General features: G+C 44.8%; 1 protein-coding gene across 31 annotated transcripts in view; it reads right to left on the bottom strand.

Annotated features, from left to right (window-relative positions):
- The window catches only part of LOC111557991 (zinc finger protein 846-like), a 104,240-nt gene extending 89,812 nt beyond the window's left edge, over positions 1-14,428 (bottom strand). For 21 of the 31 annotated variants that reach the window (XM_045045226.1, XR_006589941.1, XR_006589966.1 and 18 more), the window contains exons 1-2: positions 13,066-13,264; positions 945-1,034 (exon numbers count right to left, since the gene is read on the bottom strand). The gene's annotated coding sequence lies outside the window, so the exon portion shown is untranslated. Of the gene's footprint in view, positions 1-944; positions 1,035-1,177; positions 1,242-1,643; positions 1,792-1,924; positions 2,052-12,227; positions 12,387-13,065; positions 13,265-13,480 lie in introns of those variants that run through there. The other 10 variants (XR_006589949.1, XR_006589921.1, XR_006589960.1 and 7 more) reach the window with 8 other exon arrangements.
- Between the last annotated feature and the right edge of the window lie 8,117 nt (positions 14,429-22,545).

The raw sequence follows: 22,545 nt of genomic DNA on the forward strand, positions 1-22,545 counted from the left end.
CGTCTCTCTCTCAAATAAAAAATAATAAAACATAAAAAAAAAAAAACTCTTAAAAACAGACAAAAACAAAGAGCCAGGCCCATGTAGCTTTTTTTCATAGACTGTAGACTGACTCCAAACATGAGAAGTCAATGTGACAGGAAAGAATGCCCCAACAGTTAAAGACATACTTTTAAGGATTTCAGCAATATGAACAATTTGACAATGACAGAAACAAGGTATGGAAATGCTAAGAAATAATTTGGCAGGAAAGAGAGGGCTCCTAACAGTCTGGTAGAGGGCACTATGGGGCAAGCCAAGCTTGGGGAAAGTAGACAAATGGACAAATTGGTAGGCCTGTGTTCCAATAAAACTTTATTTACAAAAGTGGAAATGTTCTGAAGAAAGGAAGCAGGGCAGAGTTTTCTCTAGAAGCCATAGAAAGTGGAGGGGAAAAGGGAGGAGAGGAAGGGAAGCCAAAGCCTCAAGACGAAACTCATCCCAAGTGGCCTGAGATGATTTATGACAAGATAACATTAAAAAAAATTTTTTTAATGTTTATTTTTGAGAGAGAGACAGAGAAAGAGCAGGGGAGGGGCAGGAGAGGGAGACACAGAATCTGAAGCAGACTCCAGCTCTGAGCTGTCAGCACAGAGCCCAACCCGGGGCACAAACTCACAGACCGCGAGATCATGACCTGAGCCAAAGTCGGACGCTTAACTGTCTGAGCCACCCAGGAGTCCCCAAACAAGAGAATATTTTAGATGACATTGTAATAGTGGTGTATGGTGACAGATGGTAGCTACACTTGTGGTGAACACAGTATAACATATAAACTTGCTGTCCAATAACTGTGTTGTACGCCTGAAACTAATGTAACGCTGTGTGTCAACTATACTTCAATTAAAAAAAATCATGACATTTTAGAAATTTCCTAAATAGAGTTCCTTTTGCCTGAGGCTCACCTGAACGGGTTTCTTGGACAATTAGAACTCTCCTCTTCTTGGTCCTCAGCTCCTTATGGGTGAGCAGGTTGGGTTTATGGAAATGATACCCTGTACACAGAGAAAGACACATCAGGCGGAACGTGCAGGGTGAAAAGGCAACCTCCCCTCAGAGTGGGACCACCACTTTCAGAGGACGGGCATGTGTGGCCCCATGGGCAGTGATGATGGTACCCAGGACCCAAACAAACTACCTCACGTCGTGCCCTGGAGGGACTGGGGATCCTCAGACCCGAGCTCAGAGCCACACCAAAGCTTCTAAACATGAAAAAAATAAGGTTGGCGTAAGAAATGAATCTCCATTCTCAAGGGGAAGATGCTAGAGTATGGACTAGTGACTAGACCCCAGGGGTTAGCCACCTGCTTTTGTAAAGATAGTTTCACTGGAACATGGCTCTGCCTGTTTGTGTACATTCCGCACTACACTGGCCACTACATTGGTAGCATTGCATCATTGTGTGTAGCTACAACAGAAACACTATGGCCCACTACGCTGAAAATATTTCCTCTCTGGCCTTTTAAGGAAAAGTGTGGCCACTCCTGCTGTACCCTGTCACTCCTCAAGAGTGGGCCACATCTCCCTCTTCACTACTCTTTTCCCAAGACCAAGAATAGTTCCTGGAATGTAACAGGTGCTGAAGAAATATTTGCAGCAGAAACCTATGAATGAAGAGATTAGGCTGACTGAGGCCAGGCTCCTATAGTTGTCCAACATCATGTCTCTATGCAAGATTTTCTGAGCAGGGTCCAGTGGTGCCCACTCCTCCTTGGGGAAGTCCACTGCTACTTCCACAAAGGTCGCTGAATCCTGAAACATCACACACATTTGGGCTCAGCCAAGGCCCATCTCTATCAGTGTCCCAGGAAGGTGGGGTGTGAGGAGGATGGCCCCAGAAGACCAAGGAATGGGACATTCAGATGGGGCAGGGGCAATTCCTCACCTCTCGTCTCTCTCCACTCGCATATCCTCAGCAATCTCATCTGGCCTCATTGATTTATTAGCTCTTCAACAAGGGGTTGAACTTTTCTCTGTGCAACTAGTCTGTGATCTCATCCAGCCTGGGTCCCCTAGGCGAGACACCACACAGCCCTGAGCCTATGGAGGCCTGGGACAAATACTCAGTAAACGAATGAATTATGTCTCCATGAATTCCTGAGACAAAGTCAGCACATAGCCTTTCCTTGGTTTTCTGCCATAGCTCTGAAGCTCTGAAGTGACTATTGAGCTAGTATGAACGGGCGCTGAAAAACATTCACAAATACTGAGCGTTCTCTGGGAAGTCCCTTAGCCACCACCATTCATTAGAGGCTAATGGTCCTGAGGAGTATGAAGACAAGTCCTGGTCAGGTTGGAAGGCTCCAGGCCACAAAAGGAGACACAGCCAAACTCAGGGAAGGAGATGTCACATTGGAATGAGGGGAATTTTTTATGTTTATTTACTTATTTTGAGAGAGAGAGAGAGAGAGAGAATGTGTGTGTGCATGAGCAGGGGAGGGGCAGGGAGAGGAAGAGAGAGAATCCCAACAGGCTCTGTGCTGTCAGCGCAAGCCTGAAATGGGGATCAAACTCAAGACCATGAATCATGAGCCAAAATCAAGACTTGGCCGCTTAACTGACTGAGCCACCCAAGCACTCCAAGGAGGATTTTGATTTAATATGATTACCTATGACCAGGTTGTCAGCAACCCTGGAGCCATCACTTCAGCCTCCACATTTCCTTCCTGGAGACAGGTGGACTTGAGAGGACAAAAGGATGTGAGAAGCTGGCCATGCCCTAGACTCCAGCTAGCACCTGCCTGGAGGCTGTATCACATGACCCATGACCTCACACACAAACAAAGCAAATGCCTGCAGGCACACGGGTTTCCTAAGAGGCCATGGCAATCCTGTCTCTCACAACCAGGAAAGAGGCCTGGGGGCCTTGCTGTCCATGAGGAAGGCTTGCAACCTCCTGTGATGTTGAGGGTACTCAAGTTCAGAGAAGTTTACCAAGTCAATTGCCCAAGTTAATAAAAAGAATACAAGGTATAATGTAGTTCTATACCTCAAACATCTCAAACCCTAAAGGCCCCAACCCTAATGCAGGCAGACTGGGGGCTCCTGGGGCTCCACTCCCACCTTGTCCTGACCTTTGGAAGCCCTGGAGGAAAAGGGTCTCAGGAAAATGAAAGTGGGGGGGGGGGCAAAGGGGGGGGGCGGTGGTGATCTAGCTCCATGCAGATGCTCAACAGGGAGGAAAGCCCGTGCAGGTGTGGCTGGAGCTTGTGACCTGGGTGTCTAGAGAGGAGAGTGATGGGAGAGGGTGGCAGAGGGGCCAGGAGCCTGGTCAAGATCAGGGCAAACAAGCCTAGATCCAATCTGGATTTATACCTTGTGACTGGCAGGCTAGCAGGAGTTTTGTAAGAATTTTCTATTCCTATTTATATTTTTAAAGAACATACTAGCAAGGGGGACAAACTATATGAGACTTTTTTGAAATTTATTGTTATTATTATTACTATTTTTTTTTTTGTAATTTACATTCAAGTTAGTTAGCATATAGCACAACGATTTCAGGAGTAGATTCCTTAATGCCCCTTACCTATTTAGCCCATCCCCCTCTCACAACCCCTCCAGCAACCCTCTGTTTGCTCTCCATATTTAAGTCTCTTATGTTTTGGCCCCCTCCCTGTTTTTACGTTATTCTTGCTTCCTTTCCCTTATGTTCACCTGTTTTGTATCTTTGAGTCCTCATGATGAAGTCCTATGATATTTGTCTTTCTCTAATTTTGCTTAGCATAATACCCTCTAGTTCCATCCACATAGTTGCAAATGGCAAGATTTCATTCTTTTTGATTGCCAAGTAATACTCCATTGTATATATATATACCACATCTTCTTTATCCATTCATCCATCGATGAACATTTGGGCTCTTTCCATACTTTGGCTATTGTTGATAGTGCTGCTATAAACACTGGGGTGCATGTGTCCCTTCGAAACAGCATACCTGTATCCCTTAGATAAATACCTAGTAGTGCAATGGCTGGGTCATAAGGTAGTTCTATTTTTCATTTTTTGAGGAACCTTCAGACTGTTTTCTAGAGTGGCTGCACCAGCCTGCATTCCCACCAGCAATGCAAAGGAGATCCTCTTTCTCCACATCCTCGCCAACATCTGTTGTTGCCCGAGTTGTTAATGTTAGCCATTCTGACAGGTGTGAGGTGGTATCTCACTGTGGTTTTGATGTGTATTTCCCTGATGATGAGTGACGCTGAACATCTTTTCACGTGTCGGTTGGCCCTCTGGATGTCTTCTTTGGAGAAGTGTCTCTTCATGTCTTTTGCCCATTTCTTCACTGGGTTAGTTGTTTTTTGGGTGTTGAGTTTGAGAAGTTCTTTATGGATTTTGGATGCTAACCCTTTGTCTGATATGTCATTTGCAAATATCTTCTCCCATTCTGTTGGTTGCCTTTTAGTTTTGCTGATTGTTTCCTTTGCTGTGCAGAAGCTTTTTATTTTGATGCAGTCCCAATAGTTCATTTTTGCTTTTGTTTCCCTTGCTTCCGGAGAGGTGTCGAGTAAGAAGTTGCTGCGGCCGAGGTTGAAGACACTTTTACCTGCTTTCTCCTCTCGGATTTGATGCCTTCCTGTCTTCCATTTAGGTCTTTCATCCATTTTGAGTTTATTTTTGTGTATGGTGTAAGAAAGTGGTCCAGGTTCATTCTTATGCATGTCGCTGTCCAGTTTTCCCAGCACCATTTGCCGAAGAGACTGTCTTTATTCCATTGGATATTGTTTTCTGCTCTGTCAAAGATTAGTTGGCCATATGTTTGTGGGTCCATTTCTGGGTTCTTTATTCTGTCCCATTGATCTGAGTGTCTGTTTTTGTGCCAGTACCATACTGTCTTCATGATTACTGCTTTGTAATACAGCTTGAAGTCCAGGATTGTGATGCCTCCAGCTTTGGGTTTCCTTTTCAGGATTGCTTTGGCTATTTGGGGGTCTTTACAAAGTTCCACACAAAGGATATGGGTATGGGTTCCCTACAAAGTTTAGGATTGTTTGTTCTAGCTCTGTGAAGAATGCTGGTGTTATTTTAATAGGTATTGCATTGAATATGTAGATTGCTTTGGGTCATATCGGCATTTTAACAATATTTGGTCTTCCCATCCAGGAGCATGGAATATTTTTCCATTTTGTGTGTATTTTCTTCAATTTCTGTCATAAGCTTTCTATAGTTTTCAGGGTATACATTTTTCACCTCTTTGGTTAGATTTATTCCTAGGTATTTTATGGCTTTTGCTGCAATTGTAAATGGGATCGATTCCTTGATTTCTCTTTCTGTTGCTTCATTGTTGGTATATAGAAATGCAACCGATTTCTGTGCATTGATTTTATATCCTGCGACTTTGCTGAATTCATGGATCAGTTTCAGCAGGTTTTTGGTGGAATCTTTTGGGCTTTCCATATGGAGTATCATGTCACCTTCAAAGAGTGAAAGTTTGACCTCCTCCTGGCCGATCTGGATGCCTTTTATTTCTTTGTGTTGTCTGATTGCTGAGGCTAAGACTTCCAATACTGTGTTGAATAACAGTGGTGAGAGTGGACAACCCTGTCTTGTTCCTGACCTTAGGGGGAAAGCTCTCAGTTTTTCCCCATTGAGGATGATATTAGCATTGTTTTTTTTTATGTTTTTATTTTACTTTTTTATGTTTTTATTTTACTTTTGAGTGCGAGTGTGGGAGGGACAGAGAGAGAGGGAGACACAGAATCCAAAGCAGGCCCCAGGCTCTGAGCGGTCAGCACAGAGCCTGACGAGGGGCTCGAACTCACAGACTGAGATCATGACCTGAGCCGAAGTGGGACGCTTAACCAACTGAGCCACCCACGTGCCCCAAGAGACTCTTAAATACAGAGAACAAACTAAGGGTTTCTGGGGGAGATGTTGGGAGGAGGGCTGGGCTACAGCGGTGAGGGGCATTAAGGAGGACACTTGTTGGGATGAGCACTGGGTATTATATGTAAGTGATGAATTACTAAATTCTATTCCTGAAATTATTATTACATTATATGTTAACTAAGTTGGATTTAAATTTTTTTAAGTGAAAAATAAAAAAAAAGATCATACTGGCAGCTGTTCATAGGACAGAACAGGGAAAGCAACAGTAAAAGTGGGGGTGGATGGTAAGGGGCAACAGCAGGGTCCAGGTGAGAATGGGGACTCCTTGGGAGCAGAAGAGATGATTGTACACATATTGAAGGAAATGTCAAAGGATCTGCTAGAGTTAGATTGGGATGAAAAGTGAGAAGAGGGGGAGATGTATAGCCAGTTTTGAGAACTTAGAGAAACCACAGAAGGTTTTTATACTCACAATGTCAAGCTTCACACCCAAACCCTGTGCTCCTGGAAAACTGTGATGGGCAAGAAATTCCCCAGCCCTTTTTGTGTTCTGGGAAATGCCCGAATACAACGAAACACCCTTCCCTGCATGACTTAGATAGGGCAGGATGATGACCCCTTGTTTACCTTTGACAATGCCAGGCACAGACCGTCCAAATTCCCACCTTTGTCTCATGAATGAGTAGCTCCACTGTTTGTCCCCACTAAACTACTTAGATAAAATGCCTCTGAATTTGAGTTCACTAAACTTCAGCCACACTTCTCTCCTCCTGAACTCACCCCTGAGCACAGGGACTCAGATCAACCCTCTACAGCCCCTCCCCGACAATCAGCTGACCTCCCTGACCAACTATCCTATCACCCCACCCACTCATCCCACTTCCCACAGTCTTGTAAATTCTTTCCTATAAAAGAAAAGCTCTTTAGTGCCAGTGTTTAGGATGGGAGTATTCTGCCTACAGCAATGGTCTCTCCTTACAAAACCACTAAACTGGATAGGTGGTGGTGCTATCACCCTAAGAGGGAAAGATTAAGAAAAGGCAAATTCGACAGTTTCTTCAACAGATGATTTTGGGAAAGCTGGACAGTGACATGCAGGAAGAATGAAACTGGACCACTTTCTTCCACCATACACAAAAATAAATTCAAAATGGGTGGAAGACCTAAATGTGAGACTGGAAGCCATCGAACTCCTAGAGGAGAAAACCAGCAGCAACCTCTTTGACCTGGGCCGGAGCAACTTCTTACTACATAGGTCACTGAAGGCAAGGGGAACAAAAGCAAACATGAACTGTTGGGACTTCAACAAGATAAAAAGCCTCTGCACAGTGAAGGAAATGGTCAACAAAACTAAAAGCCAACCTACAAAATGGGAGAAGATATCTGCAAGTGACATATCTTTTTTTCAGTTTATTAATTTTGAGAGAGAGGGGGGGGCACCTGGGTGGCTCAGTCAGTTAAGCATCGAACTTCAGCTCAGGTCATGACTCCACAGTTAGTGATTCCGAGCCCTGCATCAGGTGAGCACGAGCCCTGCTTTGGGTGAGCCACACTTTTCTCTCTCTCTCTCTCTCTCTCTCTCTCTCCCTCTCTCCCTCCCTCCCTCCCTCCCTCCCTCTCTCTGCCCCTCGCTCACTTGTAGCCTCTCTCTCTCAAAAAGAGAGAGAGAGAAAGGCAGAGACAGAGAGAGAGAGAGAGAGAGAGAGAGAGAGAGAGAGAGGCAGGGAAAACATCCCAAACAGACTCCTTGCTGTTAGCACAGAGCCCAACGGGGGTTGGGCGGGGCGCCTCAATCTCACAAACTGTGAGATCATGACCTGAGCTGAAATCAAGAGTCAGTCGTTTAACCAACTGAGCCACCCAGGTGCCCCACAAATGACATATCTGAAAAAGGATTAGTATCCAAAATCTATTTAAAAAAAACATCAAACTCAGGCTGTCTGGGTGGCTCAGTTGGCTGAGCTGAGCAGTTGAGCATCAGACTCTTGATTTTGGCTCAGTTCATGATCCTAGGTTTGCAGGATCAAGCCCCCCCATGGGGCTTGGCAATGAGTGTGGAGCCTGCTTAAGATTCTCTCAGTTTCCCTTTGCCCCTCCCCCCCACTCACATGCTTTCTCTCTCAAAATAAGTAAATAAGCTTCAAAAAAATTTTTTTAAATAAAAATAGAACTACCCTATGACCCAGCAATTGCATTACTTGGTATTTACCCAAAGGATACAAAAATACTGATTCAAAGGGACACATGCACCCCAATGTTTACAGCAGCATTATCAACAATAGTCAAATTATGGAAAGAGCCCAATTGTCTATCAACTGATGAATGGATAAAGAAGATATGGTATACATGTACAATGGAATATTACTCAGTCATCAAATTGAATGAAATCTTGCTATTTGCAGTGACATGGATGGAGCTAGAATGTATTATGCTAAGTGAAAGAAGTCAATCAGAGAATGACAAATACCATGTGATTTCACTCATATGTGGAATTTAAGAAAACAAGAGATGAACATAAGGGAAGGGGGAAAAAAGAGAGGGAAGCAAACCATAAGAGACTCAACTATAGAGAACAAACTGAGGGTTGGTGAGGGAATTGGGCAAGGGATGGGCTAAATGGGTGATGGATATTAAGGAGGGCACTAGTGATGAGCACTGGGTGTTAGCTGTAAGTGATAAATTACTTTTTTAACATTAATTATTAAGAGACAGAGAGAGACAGAGCATGAGCATGGGAGGGGCAGAGAGAGGGGGAGACACAGAATCCGAAGCAGGCTCCAGGCTCTGAGCTGTCAGCACAGAGCCCGATGCGGGGCTCAAACTCACAAACTGCGAGATCATTGGCCTGAGCCAAAGTCAGATGCTTAACCAACTGAGCCACCCAGGCACCCCTGTAAGTGATAAATTACTAAATTCTACTCCTGAAACCAATATTACACTATATGTTAACTAACTAGAATTTAAGTAAAAAGTTGAAACAAAAAAAAAATGTGGCAAATTGTTCAAGGTGAAGTTTTACAGGAAAACACATATATTTTGTATAATATGTGAAAATTAATATGTATATATCATATACAATATACCTTACAGATACACAGAACATTTAACATATTTTACGTATGGCATATTTTCCCATCAAATCAGAAGGGGTGGCTCAGATGGTTAAGCAGCTGACTCTTGACTTCAGCTCAAGTCATGATCCCACAGTTCGTGGGTTCAAGCCCAACACTGGGCTCTGCACTGGCAGTGCACAGCCTGCTTGAGATTCTCTCTCTCCCTCTCTCTCTGCTCCTCCCCTGCTTGTGTGTTCTTTCTTTCTCTCAAAATAAATAAATAAACTATTAAAAAGAAGGGGGAGGGGTTATATAGCAACAGAGAGCCCAGGCACTAAGGAACTAGGGAGCACAGAGAGGGAGTACGTCTATCCATCTGACCACTGTCTCCCACATCATGGCAATAGAGGAAGGGATGGACAGCTGGAGGGCTCAGGAAAGGAAGGGAAATTTCCTCCTAGGGCAGGGCAACTCCCACAAGATATGCTCCCCCTTAGAGAGGCTTTTGGGGGAATTGAGACTTTGGGGGCAATCTTTTTGTAAGAAGTATATCAAGACCTATTGTTTAGTTTGTGGGAATGTGGGTTGGCAGGAATAATTTCAAAACTAGGTAGACCAGCAGGCCAAGGGAGGGCTTCTAGGGGATAACTTATCTGGGTTCCAAGTTCAGACCACCAATCCCTTGGCACTGGCTAGAAAAACTGTCTTAGCCACAGATGACAAAGGATGACTAGAGGCCACTGATAGTTGGGAGTGTGCTGGGATATTGGAATTTATGTCTACTAAAATTTTAAATAGTCCTATGCTTTCAACTAGCAACTTGTAGGACCAGAGCCAAGAGAAACTCTGGCATCTGTGCAGATAGATAGATAGATAGATAGATACATGTGTGTGTGTTCAAGCTTGTTCATTAAAAACTGTTTATAATAGGTAAAAACTGGAACCAATTGAAATATACATTACATTATAGCAAGGGCCCAAATAATTATCATATATTCATACTGTGGGAAATGATTATGGTGTTTAAAACAAAAACTAATATAGATCTGAAGGTAAAGTATAAATATATTTACATAATTTATAAAATATGTATATGCAGAAAGGTATATACATGCATTAAAAATGACTCTTAGGCAGGGGCGCCTGGGTGGCTCAGTCGGTTGGGCATCCAACTTCGGCCCAGGTCATGATCTGACAGTTCGTGGGTTCGAGCTCCGTGTCAGGCTCTGTGCTGACAGCTCAGAGCACAAAGTCTGGAGCCTGCTTTGAATTCTGTATCTCCCTCTCTCTCTGCCCCTTCCCTACTCACACTCTGTCTCTGTCTCTCAAAAATAAACATTGAAAAAAAATTTTTTAATAAAAAAAAAGAAAATGACTGTCAGGCAAAGGACTTGAACAGATATTTCTCCAAAGAAGGCATATAGGGGCGCCTGGGTGGCTCAGTCAGTTAAGTGTCGGACTCGGTTTCAGCTCAGGTCATGATCTCATGGTTTGTGAATTTGAGCCCCATGTCAGACTCTGCACTGAGAGTGCAGAGGGGATTCTCTCTCTCCCCTCTCTCTCTGCCCCTACCCCACTTGGGCTCTCTCTCTCAAAATAAATAAACATTAAAATAAAGACATACATATGGTCAATAAGCACATAACAAGATGTTCAACATCATTAATCATCAGGGAAATGCAAATCAAACCCATAAGGAAATGCTACTTCATATCTATTAGGATAGCTATTACCAAAAAAATAAAAATAGGGGCACCTGGGTGGCTCAGTCAGTTAAGCGTCCAACTTCAGCTCAAGTCATGATCTCACGGTCTGTGGGTTTGAGCCCTGTGTCAGGCTCTGTGTTGACAGCTTGAAGCCTGGAGCCTGCTTCAGACTCTATGTCTCCCTCTCTCTCTGCCCCTCCCCTGCTTGCTCTCTCTCTCTCTCTCTCAAAAATAAACACACACTAAAAAAATTTTCAATAAAAAATAAATAAATAAAAATGTGTTGGTGAGGATATGGAGAAATTATAACCCTTACTCATTGCTGATGGTAATGTGAAATGGTACAGCCACTGTAGAGAATAGTGTTGTGGTTCCTCAAAAAGCTTAATATCGAATTACCATATGATCCAGTAATTCCACTTCTGAGTATATATCCAAAAGGACTGAAAGCAGAAACTTGAAGAGATATTTGTAAACCAATGTTCGTAGTGGCATGATTCACAAAAGCCAAAAGGTGGACAACCCAAATGAACAGAAAAACAAAATGTATACACTTAAGGTTGAATAATGTTATAGTTATATATTATATTATATAAAACTCTAGTGTAAATAAATGTAAGTGCATAGAAAATATATTTACATACTACATCTATATTAAATATAAGTTCATTTTACAATATAAATTATAAAATATATACAAAATGTGAATATACAAAAATGTAAAATATGCAAAACATGTTAACTATATAATATGAAATATATAAAAATATAACAAAATATAAAATATGCAAAATATAAACATATATAAACTATGTCTATAATGAATATATAAATATAATATTATTCAACCTTACAAAGGAATAAAATCCTGATACATGCTACAACACGCGTGTATTTTAGAACATTACGCTAAGTGAAATAATCTAGACACAAAAGAACGATATTGCACGATTCCACTTATATGAGGTACCAACAATAGTCCAGTTTAGAGAGAAAGAAAATAGAATAGAGATTACCAGGGGCTGGGAGTTAGGGTTACGGGAAGTTTTTTGTTTCTTTTTTTAATTTTTTAAAAATGTTTTTATTTCTGAGACAGAGCGTGAGTGGGGAAGGAGCAGAGAGAGAGGGAGACACAGAATCTGAAACAAGCTCCAGGCTCTGAGCTGTCAGCACAGAGCCCGACGCCGGACTCGAACCCACGGACTGTGAGATCATGACCTGAGCCGAAGTCGGATGCTTAACCAACTGAGCCACCCAGGCGCCCCATGGGGCGTTATTTCTTTTTAATGAGAACAGTTTCATTTGGGGAAAATGAAAAATTTTGAAGATGCGTGGTGGTAACGGTCGCACAATAATGTGATTGTACTTCACGCCAATGAACAGTACCCTCAAAAAAGGTTAAAGGGAAATTTTTATGATATGTACATTTGACCACAATTAAAAAAAAAAAAAATACGGCAAGGCCACACTGCCATCAGTAACACTGGAGGCCTACAAAGCAGGACATTGTATTTTATGTGCACTTGGCAGGGAGAGTGTGAAGGGAACCGCTAACATTCTTACTATAGTTTCTGAATTATTTGAATGTTAACAAAAACAACATACCCATGCATCACTTGTGTAATCAAGAAAAACAGTCAAGCGGGGCGCCTGGGTGGCGCAGTCGGTTAAGCGTCTGACTTCAGCCAGGTCACGATCTCGCGGTCCGTGAGTTCGAGCCCGGCGTCGGGCTCTGGGCTGATGGCTCAGAGCCTGGAGCCTGTTTCCGATTCTGTGTCTCCTTCTCTCTCTGCCCCACCCCCGTTCATGCTCTGTCTCTCTCTGTCCCAAAAATAAATAAAAACATTGGAAAAAAAAAAAAAAGAAAAAAAAACAGTCAAGCGCAAACAAACATAATGCACGTAGCTGAGGCGTCACCTCCGCACACAGCTAATCTCACGGATCAGAGTGACTTTTGCCTTCTTTCCAACCAAGGGAAGAGCTTTTTAAATCAAGAGTCTACCCTCTTCCCAGGGGAGCCTGGATGGCTCAGTCCCTTTAAGCGCTGGACTCCTGCCTTAGGCTCAGGTCACGATCTCACGGCTCCTGAGTTCAAGCCCCGCATCAGGCTCTCTGCCCGCTTCCCCCCACGTCCGCACAGACGCGCGCGCTCTCGCTCTCTCTCTATCTCAACTAAACAAACTTAAAAAAAATACAAAACCTTTAAAAAAATAAAAAATAAAACTCGACCGCGAGGGCAGGCCCTTGGAGGAGAGGTGTAGCTGATTTGCCAAGTACATAAATGAATAACTTTAATTGTAAGGCTTGTTACTTAATTTTCACTTATTTCATTTTCTTCATTACACTTTTTTATTGACCCTCACGCTTAGAATCCTGAGAAAGCATTTTCCCAAATGAATTTATCAAACGTAATTCACCAAAATTAAGTTTAAGATATTCTCACCTCAGCAATTCTCACAAAAGCCACAAGTGAAATTCTCCCGTATAACGAAGGCAGAAGGGGACACCCGGGAAGTAGATTTCACCAACACCTCTCACTCCCGCCCCAACCGACACCCCCAGTTCAGAAGGTCGGAAGGACCCTGAGAAGCGACCAACGTCCGTTGATCTCCACGCTCGCGAGACCCAGCCCCTGCCGGGGCGCGCGGCCGCCCACTCAGTCCCCGCCCCCCCGCCAGGGCCCCGCCCCCACCGAGACCACGCCCCCGCCGGCCACGCACCCCACAGAGGCCCGCCTCCGAGAGGCCCCGTTTGCCCACCCTGACCAAGACCCCGCCTTCCGCGAGCCTCGCATCCTCGCCGTAGTCAAGACCCACTCCCCAGAGGCCCTTCTCCCAGCTCTAGCTCCGACCTCGCACCTGCAGCCGCTCTTCTGTGCCGCAGGCAAATAAAGAGAAAACCCGTAAAGGGAAGTTGGCCGCTGCTCAGGTCCCAAGCACTCCACTTCCGGTCTCGGGGCCTAAAGGTGGAAGGAAGGCTCCGGCAGGACTTAGCGGCGCCGAGGCCGAGGGCACGGACTTCGGCGCGGGACCAGAACGGTACAGAGTCGGTTGGACCGAGCCTCGCGCCCACCTCGGACCAGTCAGGCAGCTCCCAATCAAAAAATGCTGTTCTCTGAGTTCCTGCAGCGGGGTTCAAGGATGTACTAAGCTTGGAGGTGCTTTGTTATGAAGCAGTTGATACCTGATACATCCTTTTCACTATTCTTTAAAAACTTCTTTGCCCCTTCCCAGAAGTTTTTGGTATTACCTTTGAACTTGTACATTTCTGTAGTAGTCTTGGGACCGTTGGCCTTATGTTTTAAATCTTTCCGTTTTTATATGGCAAATAGTGAAGCATTTTTAGACTTTCATTAAGTATGAACATGTTTAGATCTTTTATATATTTCACTTGCTGGTTTTGTGTGGTCACCATCACTTTTTGTTTTTATTGAAGTTTTTATGTGTGTAAGTAATCTCAACACACAACGTGGGGTATTGAACTCAGGAGCCCAAGATCAGGAGTCGCATGCTCTTGTGACTGAGCCAGCCAAATGCCCCAACCATCACTTCCCTTAATAATGCTTTTCCTTTCATTTATTCAAGTCCTGCCTTCACAGAACTCTTTTTTCAACTGGGGAGGAAGACAGATGGTAAAACAAACATACAAGAAAACATTTCCTATGTGAGTGCCACATTGGAATGTACTATTTATAGGATGTTTACAAACTGAATCCTGTAGAGATTCATTCAATCATTTCTTTTTAAACCTCTTAAAAAGGGGCTCCTGGGTGGCTCGGTTAAGAGTCTGACTTTGGCTCAGGTCATGATCTTACCATCCATGAGCTCAAGCCCCATGTAGGGCTCTGTGCTGAGAGCTCAGAGCCTGGATCCTCCTTCAGATTTTGTCTCTCCCTCTCTCTCTGCCCTGCCCTCTCTCCCCAAAATAATAAACATTAAATTTTTTAAAATAAGAAATACCAAAAAAAAGTTGACCTTAAAAATTATTTTACTAGCAAAGTATAGGTTTATTCAAGAATTGCCAACAATTACAATTTGGGACAAGCAAACAATGGCAAAAACCATAGTATAGCCCAACAAAGTAGAGGAATGTTATTTCAAGGAAAAGAGTAAGTTGGGAGGGGTTGTTTTGAATCAGTCTGACTGACAGACAAAAGCAAGAGTTGAGAGTGATGAGGAGTTTCCCATCTGCTGAGTTGCCTGGGTAATCAATTTCTTGCATGAGACACAATGTACATCATTCCCTGTTGGGGCTTGTGACAGTTCTTCCTGTAGTTAACATGGAGTAGTAGAGTTAGACCTATCCCTTCTGGCCTCCTGACTCCATTTTAGTGAGGTTGCCCTTTATTTTCACAAAAGGAAACAAATTTATAGTTTAAATTTTATTTTATTTTTTAAGATTTTATTTATCATTAAAGATTTTATTTTTAAGTAATCTCTATACCCAACATGGGGCTCAAACTCACAACCCCAAGATCAAGAGTTGCATGTTACACAAACTGAGCCAGCCAAGTGCCCCCTATAGTTTAAATTTTTAAGAACTTTTGGGGTGCCAGGGTGGCTCTGTCGGTTAAGCGTCCAACTTCAGCTTAGGTCATGATCTCACTGCTCATGGGTTAAAACCCCCCCACACTGGGTTCTGTGCTGACAGCTCAGAGCCTGGAGCCTGCTTCCAATTCTGTGTCTTCCTGTCTCTCTGCCCCCCCCCCCCCCCCGCGCTCTGTCTCTCTCTCAAAAAGTTACATAAACATTAAATAGAATCATATATACACTGGAGCAAGGCTTCTTTTCATACAACATGTTTTTAAGATCATCCATGCTCATGTCCTTTTAAAAGTTCTCATTAAAGGGCAAGGGGCACTAAGGAGGACATTTGTTGGCATGAGCTCTGGGTGTTATATGTAAGTGATGAATCACTCAATTCTACTTCGGAAATCATTATTACACTACATGTTAGCCAACTTGGATGTAAATTTTAAAAAATTAACAGTTTTTTTCAATTAAAAAATTAAAATAAAAGTTCTCTTTTAAAAAGAAAAGAAAAGCCCTTTTCCTGTCCCACTATACTTTTGGGTTATAACATCAGCCTAGTGCTTGGGGCGAAGGGGGAGAAGGAGCAGCGGGGAGACGGAAGGAGCAGCAGATGAGAAAACTGAGGTCCAGAGTCATCTGGACCCATTACTTCCACCACACCAGAGCAACCCGGCCCCCGCCTGCCGGGAAGAGCGCTGGATCCGGAAGTCTCGGAAAACGCGCCGCAAGGGACTGACCGGCCCTGCCCTTTGGCCCCGGATCTTTCGGGCCAGACCCACCAGGCGACACCAGAGCTGGGCGCCCCCATATGCCCCAGAAGCGAGGCAGCCTGCGGCGGCGCCCCGGCTGACAGACACTTCTGCTTCCGATTTTGTGAGCCGAGATGGCGCGGGTCCCCCGGGCTCCCGCCCAGCGGAGTCGGAGGAAGCAGAGCTTGAAGAAGCCAGCGGGTAGGCAAGGGTCTTGAATCCGCCCAGCCAGGAAGGAGTACGAGGACTAGTGGGCGGGGCAGGGGCGGGGACAGTGTCTGGGGGCGTGGCCTGGCCTGAGACAAGGCCTTGGGGGCGTGGCGGGGGGGGGGTGAAGACCAATCCTAGAAGGCGGAGCTTGAGGGTAAGCGTAGTGCGTTGTGGGCAGGGCTAAGGGGGCTTCCGGGCTCAGGGGGCGGACACCGGATGAGAACCAGGTGTGAGGGCAGGGCTTGGGCGGGCCTCACGCTCGGTGGGCCCGTCCTCAGGATGCCCAATAAAAGCTTTTCTTGCTTCTTTTGTCATTCCTTCCAAGACTCTGTGACAGAACACCAGGTTCACAAAAGTATCTGTCAGTCCACAAAGTGGATCACACCTCCATTCATTCCGTTCCTTCCTTAGGGCCTTAACGTTTTTAAATTTTCTTCTTCAGTGGGTTGTCTTTCAGTTAGGTTTACTCCTAGGCACTATATATATACATTTAATTTTTTGTTTCATTTCCCATTTGATTGTTTTGGGGGAGTTCTGAGAGATGGGGGACGTGCTCTGACTTAAGTCACAAATGTAAATAAGAGTATCCAGCCCATACAGTAGATGCCCGACAAGTATACATTCCTTCCATTTATGAAGGGTGACGAGGTGTATAAATACTAGCAACGTCTCCTAATTCCTATATTGTGAGGGTACAATGATCTACATAGCTAATCCGGTGACGTGCTGCCATCTTCTGGTGATTGAGGGTATTACACTCTATCTCAAGTAGCTCTTGAAACCAACTATAAAACTTTACTTCCCTATTGGAAAGGTTTGTGAAAACTAATAAAAGGAAACCTCATTTAGAATGGAGTTGGGAGACCAGCAGGGAGAGCTTTCATGCCCAGCACTAGTCAATTGTAGGTCCAACAGGAAGAGAGGGACCTTGTAAGTAAGTACTCCTTTAGTATCCCAGCAAGAGGAAGGAAGCTTTTTCCTCCCCCAGCAACAGCTCAGCCAATGAGAAGCCACTATACTTCAAACTCCCAATTTATTCCAATGCACTTTTAATTTATAAAAGCCCCTCCCCACTCCCCCTTTTTCCTCTATAAAAAGAGCTACCTTCCTTTATTGTGGGGACTTACCTATGGTTTTGCCATGGTTTGCCTGGGCCTGGGGTTGCAAATTTTTGCTGTTCCTAAATAAGCCCATCTTTTGCTGATAAAAGCAAGTTTTTTTTTAAGGTCAACAGTTCTCACATTAAATGTTGATTTATTTATTTCTGAGAGACAGAGAGAGCAGGGGAAGGGCAGAGAGAGAGTAAGAGAGAATCCCAACCAGGATCCGTGCTGTCGGTGCAGAGCCCCTCGTGGGACTCCATCCCACCAACAGAGAGATGGTGACCTGAGCCGAAATCAAGAGTCGGTCGCTTAACCAAGGGAGCCACCCAGACACCCCAACAGTTCTCACTTTGAAAAGCATTTTCCCTTCCCACTATACCTTTGGTTATATCTGCCTGGTGTTTGAGGTAAAGAGAAAGAATAGTTTGACAGATGAGAAAACTAAGGCCCAGAACCATGTACACCCCCCAGCCATCTGGTTGGAGGAATTCAGGGAATGAGTGTGAGTTTCTGGAGAATGAACAAGTGCAAAGGTCCTGAGGTAGGAGAGGTTTGGCCTCTAAAACAACAGCAGAGGGGCACCTGGGTATTTCAGTCAGTTAAGCATCCGACTCTTGATTATGGCTTAGGTCATGATCTCACAGTTTCTGAGTTCGAGTCCTGCATCAGGCTCTGTACTGACAGTGCAGACCCTGCTTGGGATTCTCTCTCTCTCTCTCTCTCTCTCTCTCTCTCTCTCTCTCTCTCTTTCTCTCCCTCTCCTTCAAAATAAATAAACTTTTAAAAAGTAGGCAACATCAGAAGTCCAGTGTCTAAAATGTTTGAAGTGAGTCGGGCAGGTTGGAGACTAATTGGAAGTGAAGTCAGAGAAGCAATGAAGTCAGATCATACAAGGCCATCCGAGCAACTCTAAGAATTGTGGGTGTTACCTTGAGAGCAATGGAGGAGCCCCTGAAGAGTTTTGAGCTCCAGGAGCAACATGACCTGATGTCTATTTTTAAAACTCTCTTTGGGGCGCCTGGGTGGCTCAGCTGGTTGAGTGTCCGACTTCGGCTCAGGTCACGATCTCGCGGTCCGTGAGTTCGAGCCCCGCGTCGGGCTCTGTGCTGACAGCTCAGAGCCTGGAGCCTGCTTCGGATTCTGTGTCTCCCTCTCTCTCTGCCCCTCCGCCATTCATGCTCTGTCTCTCTCTCCTTCAAAAATAAATAAACATTTAAAAAACTTTAAATAAATAAAATGAAATTCTCTTCGTCTTTTGTGTGACTCTAGGGAAGAAAAGATAGAATCAGCGAGGACCATTAGAAAGTTAAGGCAATAATCCCAGTGACAGATGGAGATGGCTGGACAAAGGTGGCTGGGGAGAATGGAGGGAGTGGAATCCACTCTGGTGCTAAAATTAAGGCAGAGCCAATGGCTATCTGCTAATGGATTTGTGTAGTTTTAGAATAAAGAGTCAAAAATGACCCAAGGGATTTTTGTTTCTTTATCATTGTGAAAAATAATTCTGGACATTGGTAAAGAGACTTCATTCAAAAGGGTTATTGAAAGAGGGAGAAAAGGGGCGCCTGGGTGGCGCAGTCGGTTAAGCGTCCGACTTCAGCCAGGTCACGATCTCGCGGTCCGTGAGTTTGAGCCCCGCGTCGGGCTCTGGGCTGATGGCTCGGAGCCTGGAGCCTGTTTCCGATTCTGTGTCTCCCTCTCTCTCTGCCCCTCCCCCGTTCATGCTCTGTCTCTCTCTGTCCCCCAAAAAATAAATAAACGTTGAAAAAAAAAATTTTTAAAAAAAAAAAAAAGAAAGAGGGAGAAAAGGCAGGGTGGGGTGCCTGGGTGGCTCAGTTGGTTAAGCATCCAACTTTGGCTCAGGTCATGATCTCACAGTTCATGAGTTCATACTCCTCCCTTGCGTTCTCTCTCTCTCTCAAAATAAACATTAAAAAAAATGGTTTTTAATGTCTTTGATTTTTCTCCAAACTCCCAATAGTAGACAAAATTCTAGAAGGCTACCTCAAACTTCTCACAGTGATTTCCTCTGGGGCCTGGGATTAGAAAGAGGTACCCTTTCTGTACTGTTAAAATTCTTCACAGGCATATATTATTTGTTATATCAGAAAAAATTATTTTAACAAGATATATGTGCTTTAACACAAATATCCATCAAAGGTGAATGGGTAACAAATTATGCTATTATAGTCACATGATGGAATACTACTCAGGAACAAAGTTTTGATTCCTACAAGAGCTTGGATAAATCCTAAAATCATCATAATGAGTAAAAGACAAGATACACATGTGTCAAAACTGATCAAATTATGCACCTAAATATGTGCTGCTTATTGCTATGAATTATACCTCAGTAGAGCTACACAAAAATTTATATGTCTAGTCTTTGTTCCCTGATGGGGCACAACTGTTGGGCCAGGCTTTTAGAACTGCTACCTATCAGCTAGGCAGTTTTGCCTAATGGTTAGGACTGTAGGCTAAGATTACTCAGTTCTGCTACTTCTCTAGTTGTGTGACTTTGGGCAACTTAACTTCTCTGTGCCTCAGTTTCCTCCTCTGTACCTTCCTCACTGGGCTGCGGGTAAAAGTCCATGCATGAAGGACTGAGCATAGTACCTGATACAAAATACACACTCGAGAAATGTTAGTTCTTGCGATTGCCCTTTACTTCCAATGGAGGGTGTATTCATCCTCTTTTTAATTTTCTATATTTTGTGATGCTTTGACACCTTAGGGCCTTGCAAACCTGGCTCAGGACCACCCCTCTGAGGGTTGGGTAATTCCTAGAGATAGGAAACAACTTGCTTTCGAGCACACTTTCATATGCAAACCAGCCAATCCAACTACCTCTGTTATCTCACCCCTAACACAGCAAGCCAATATTTCCTCTGCCCTAAATCACGCCAGGGCCAAGTAACAGACAACTAGGAACGGCCTCTAGAGCCTAGAGCCCACCAAAAGTATTCAAAGTAGCCAATTCTAAGCTTGTTCAGCTTGCCTACCCTGCCTCGCCTATTTCTTCCTGCAAAAACCATAAGAAAGGCTCACGCCTGTGCTTCCCTCCTATTTCTCCCGCCTCCTATGGACCCCATTATGGTTTTTCCCCATAATGGCTCTGTGAGACATTCCCTCCTCTTGGGAATCACAAGTACTGTACCTTTTAGGAAAGAATCTGCCACCCAAAGCCTTGCTGGTTACGGATAATGCCCCTCCTCATCCTCCAGGCTTCGACGATGACTTACTAGAGGAATTCAAGTTCATTAAGGTCAAGTTCCTTCCTCCCAACACCACTCCAGTCCTCTAGCCCATGGATCAGCAGGTCGTTGCGAACTTTAAAAAATCTTTACACTAAAGCACTATTCCAGCAATGCTTCGAGGTGGCCCAAGGAACAAGCCTCACCCTCCAAGAGTTTTGGAAAAATCATTTCCACATCGTGAACTGCCTCAAGATCATCGACAGAGCCTGGGATGGGATCACCAAGAGAACCCTCAATTCTGCCTGGAGAAAACTGTGGCCTGATTGTGTTCTTAGATATGACTTAGAGGGGCTTGCTCATGAACTGGAGCCACCGGTGGTCGATGAAATTGTGTCCTTGGGGAAGACCAAGGGGGGGACCGGAGGCGAATGAGGATGTCATTCAAGAGCTGGTGGAGGAACATGGCCAGGAGCTGACCACTGATGGCTGATGGATCCGCATTGCAAGCAACAGCAAGAGGTTATGGATGAGATCTCGTCTGCAGAGGAGGAGGAGGAGGAGGAGGAAAAGGCGGAGGAATCCCTCACCCCCAATGAGATTAGGGAGACGTGTAAAACGTGGGAAACCGTGCAAGATTTTGTAGAAAAGCACCACCCGAATAAGGCTGTAGCAATTGGAGCGAGGAATCTGCTTAATGACAATGCGATGCCACATCTCGGCGAAATCCTCAGAAGGAGGCAAAAGCAAGTGTCATTGGCTAAGTTCCTTGTTAAAGTTGCACAAGAAGAAGATTCCATGGAGCCAAGAGCAGTGATTCCATTAGTGATAGTGAAAGTCGGTCGTCCTACACAATCACCCTCCTCTCTCTTGTCTCCCTCACACCAGCCATGAAGGTTTTCAAAGGTAAGTGCAGGTTAATTTATTTTTTTATTTATATTTTGCATTTTCTTTACTATTTTGTATTATATTACAGTATTGTAATCATTTTTATATAAATATTTTTGGGTTGTGGAATGAATCATCTGAGTTTCCATTCTTCTGGGGAAATTCGCTTTGATATACAAATGCTTTGGATTACAAGCATGTTTCCAGGACAAACTGTGCTCGCAAACCAAGGTTTTACTGTAATAAAGTTTTCTTCCAAAGACACGTGTCTCCGTGTCCATCGCCGTACGTGATTTTTGAAAAAAGATTTTTTTATGTTTATTTATTTTTGAGAGAAGGAGGCAGAGCATGAGTGGGGGAGGTGCAGAGAGAGAGGGAGGCCCAGAATCTGAAGCAGGCTCCTGGCTCTGAGCTGTGAGCACGGAGCCCGACGCCGGGTTTGAACCCGCGAACCGTGAGATCATGACCTGAGTTGAAGTTGGCCACTCAACTCACTGAGCCACCCGGGCGCCCCCACCATGTGTGATTAAAACAGATCTCAGGTACATTTCATAACAGAGGGCATCCTCAAGCCCCTGGCCCCTGGTCACGAAGGCGGTGGTCAGGCTCTGCCATAACCCTACCAGCCCTCCGAGCTAAGCCCAGAAAGGGGTCACTGCAATCGGGTGAGACCGGGAGAAAGACACCTCTTCAGTACCAGTGCCCCAGCCTGGAACAATCTAGTCCCCCAGGTGCCCTGGCCTGGAGCTGCCAGATTTGATCAGCACGGGATAGGTAGACACTCACCGTGGCCACACTGGAGGAGCACTCGAACCATAGTCTTCAGATGGCCAGATGGAGAATTTCTCCTCCACCCCCTAGTGGGAAAGCATGAGAGAGACAGCCAGGTCCTCTGAGAAGTGAGCTTGGAACAAGGAACCAAGGGTATCAGCTCAACCCCATCTTCTCTTCTGGCTCTGGCCCACCACAGAGCAGGCAGGCTGGGCCAGTGGGCAGGTGGTGATCCTGTCGTGTTCATACACGCCCTCCTCCCCAGCTCGGGTCAGAAGCGACACTCATCTCCTGATCACTATCGGCCTGCCACCTGCATCTTTCAAGTGGCTCAGACTCAACGGGCAGGAAAAGGAGTTGCTGCTTTCTGACCCCCTAAAGCCTGTGCCACCTGTGGGGACCCTCCAACCTCACCCCATCAGCTGACTTCGCTTCCTATTGCTCACCTCTTCCTCCCTCAGCCACGCAGATCTCCT

This window comes from Felis catus, chromosome A2, assembly GCF_018350175.1.
Source record: "Felis catus isolate Fca126 chromosome A2, F.catus_Fca126_mat1.0, whole genome shotgun sequence".
NCBI lineage: Eukaryota > Metazoa > Chordata > Mammalia > Carnivora > Felidae > Felis > Felis catus.